Consider the following 3,186-nt stretch of genomic DNA (forward strand, 5'->3'; position numbering starts at 1 on the left):
TCATAAACCGCTTTTTGTTCCCAGGTGCTCTGTCCCACGGAGCTAGGGCTTTATTTATGAGTTTCTATTGTGCTGCTGCCTTTTTTTTTTTTCAGGGCTACCCTGCCCAGCAAGGAGGCAGCCTGGTCACTGTCTGCCTGCAGAGGCTTTGCTGAGCTGCTATGGGCTCCGCCCAGCTGCCCTGTGAACTTCCCTGCAGTCTTGTTTATATGGGTGTAGTTGGCACTGCCTTGGCAATGGTGGCCCGCCTCTATATTGGTGGACTCTCTCTGTAATGCAAAGTTGCCTCAGCAACGGCGGGTCGCCTTGGCAATGGCAGGCAGCCTCAGCAATGGCGGGTTGCCTTGGCAACAGCAGGCTGCCTCAGCAATGGCAGACTACCTCATTACTGGTGGAGTGCCTCGGTAACGGTGGATGCCGCTCCTCCACAGAGCTGGACTGTCTGGGGTTCAGCTGTGCTTGCTGTGAAACTCTCAATCCAGAGAGTTTCTGATTGCCATTCTTTTGTAGGGGTGGGACCAGCTGAGCCTGATCACCTGGCTCCCTGCCTCATTTTTTTTTCTTTTTTATCCCAGGTGTTCCAGTCGCCTGTTGAAAAGACGCCGGGATCTGTTTCCCCTGCGGCAACCTACTGCGTTTTTTTGCTCAGGAATCTCTTGGCCTGGTTCCTTGTTCAGTCCCCTCTTTAATCAGATAAACGTGTGGCTTCCTGGGGCTCCAATCGCCAGCCAAAAGGGCACCCAGACCAGCGTATTTTGTACGGAGAACCTCCGGCCGGGCCGCTGACAAAGCAGCCTCGCAGGGCAAAGCAGCCCGGCCGACCTAAAGAACCACGCCGGCCACAACAGCCTCGCTGGCGACTGGTGGGTCTCCTCCGCCTGGGAATCTCCTGGTCCATGGGCTATAAAAATGCAGCGTCCACTCACCCTCTGCTGTTTCACTGGGAGCTGCAACTCTGAGCTGTTCCTAAACGGCCATCTTTAGGCATTGGGTCTTAAATGATGGGCACTATTTAGCTAAGCTGTTATGGTTGGAGGGCTTTTATTGCAGAGAGAACAAAATTAACAAAGGTAAGAAGATGAGGAAACACTTGGATATTTGGGGAAAATATATTTAGAAATGAAAAAGCTATAATGTTATAAACTAAGAAGATTACCTGTTTGAGTTTGGGAGTTGAGCACTAAAAGCTGTGTAGTGACACAACTCAGAATTGTTTTGGAGTGATGGTTAGAGGGACCTGAAGTAGGCACATAGAAGGCAGCCGTTTCCATATGTACCACGTGCACATCCAAAGATGCCTGATGCTATTCTCATCACCCTTCCAGATCTCAGAGCTGCGGGTTCAGGGAGAAGTTACGGAGTAGGGTAAGATTATCTTTAGTTAACGCCATGTCCTTCTGTTTTGCTCCCACCCTCAGCAGACACGCATTGTTCTGTGCTGGCTTTCCAGACCCTTTCAATGGCGTGTCCATCTAACTTTGTCCTTACTAGCAGTGCAATGCCTTGGATGTTTGGTTATGGGAAAAGCTATCTCATAGAGTGTCTCATATGTGGCAGGCCATCAGGGAGGCAGCTTTGGTTGAGGGGGAGGAGGAACATGGGCTCCTCTTAGAGCCAACCATGCATTCAGGGGAGTGTTTGGTATCTCCCCAAAAGGATGTCATGGTTACAGTGGGTGGCACATTTCTCTCCATGTCTCAGGAAAGAGGCTGTTCGTTCTGTAGGGTGAAGTTCATCACATGCATGAACATAGCTATTTTTTTGGTCTGTGATGTGCCATCCTCTGAGCCTGATGGTGGGAGGACGAAGCTAAGAGCCTGGAATAGAACTTGTCACCTTGAAAACTCAATAGTAATTGGTAGCCAGAGTGCATTTTTGTGTTTGAGACCTATTTGACATTTGAGTGATTTGAGAGTGTGTTTTTCGGCTCTTTGTCTTGACAGACTGAGATGATTAATGATATGTGATGTTTAAGGAGATAAAATGAACAAGGCTAAAATACATGTAGTTTTCCTGACAGGGGACTTTTAGAAGGCATTGGAGAAGCATGAATATGTTTCTCTAAGTGACACCTTGAAAGACAAATCTGTCTTTCACCCCGACTGACAAATAAGAAACCTCCCAATCTCCTCATGAGAGCGTTCTCTGGAGAATAAACCAGTGCAATAGGCATGGCTTAGATTTAGGATACTACTTACTTTTAAATCAAGTGAAGCTTTAGTTTCAGTTATTTCACTGTGAAAACTGAAAAACTTTGTTTGGAAAAGATTTCTTCCCTTCTATTTAAATGTCCTTTTTTTTTTTCCTTAAAAATTAAGCTTATTTTGAAAGCAAAATATGTTTAAGCCTCATGATAAAGAAATTTGCCTGTAATTCCATGCCTACTTTGCTGGAGATTAAAACCTCTTATTTGCAAGAAAACTTCACTAACCAAGGTAACAATCTTGGTGGAAAGCTTTTGAGGCACCCACGGAGTTAATAATTGTTAGCATGCAAGTTTTTTTCAGATGATCATCATTTTGAGTGTAGCTGGGAAGATGAGCAACATCATCTGTTAATTAAGAGTTTCTCCCAGCTACAAACTGTCCTATTATTCTTAAGTTAGGGAGAATACTAAAATGTCCTATTTTAATTTGTTGCCTCTGTGTAGAATAAATGAGATTTTGAGGGGTCCCTTTTCATCATGTTTCTTGGTTATACTCGTTATTCCACTCTCACCCCTCAGAAAAAGAGTGCTTCTGTGATAGTTTCCTGGGGAAAGGATAATACTCCTATGGGAAATTTCACGTATTCATCTATTCCTACACACACACACGATTGGGTGCTTCTGTTTTGCAAGACACCATGTTAAGTGTTAGGGGGAACAAAGAGGAAGGAATTAAGTTAGAAGTTGGAGGCTCTGGCTTGAGTTTATACAAAGAGATCACATTTAGCTTTTGTTACTTTACAAAGTCTCATTTCAAATATGTAATCCTTTCCTCCTTGCATATGTAGATACGTTTATATTCTACATTTTTGTCCTTCGAGATTGAACTGGTAAGAAGATTGAAGATGTCAGTTTCAGGGCCTGCCAGCCTTGGTACTAAAGCTAATTATTTTGCAATGTGCAAATAGTATGATTGGGTTAGGGGAGCAAGGAGAGAAAATGGAAAAACATCTCAAGGTGTGTAGGTATTCTTTGTCATC

At 44.4% G+C, this 3,186-nt stretch overlaps 1 long non-coding RNA gene across 1 annotated transcript in view; it reads right to left on the reverse strand.

Annotated features, from left to right (window-relative positions):
• Positions 1 to 2,029, reverse strand: part of LOC108309754 — a 24,241-nt gene extending 22,212 nt beyond the window's left edge. The window contains exon 1 of the long non-coding RNA XR_001827486.2: positions 2,019 to 2,029. This is a non-coding gene — a long non-coding RNA (uncharacterized LOC108309754). The remainder of the gene's footprint in view (positions 1 to 2,018) is intronic.
• Positions 2,030 to 3,186: the final 1,157 nt, after the last annotated feature.

Source organism: Cebus imitator, unplaced genomic scaffold (genome assembly GCF_001604975.1).
Source record: "Cebus imitator isolate Cc_AM_T3 unplaced genomic scaffold, Cebus_imitator-1.0 Scaffold96, whole genome shotgun sequence".
NCBI classification, from domain to species: Eukaryota; Metazoa; Chordata; class Mammalia; order Primates; family Cebidae; genus Cebus; species Cebus imitator.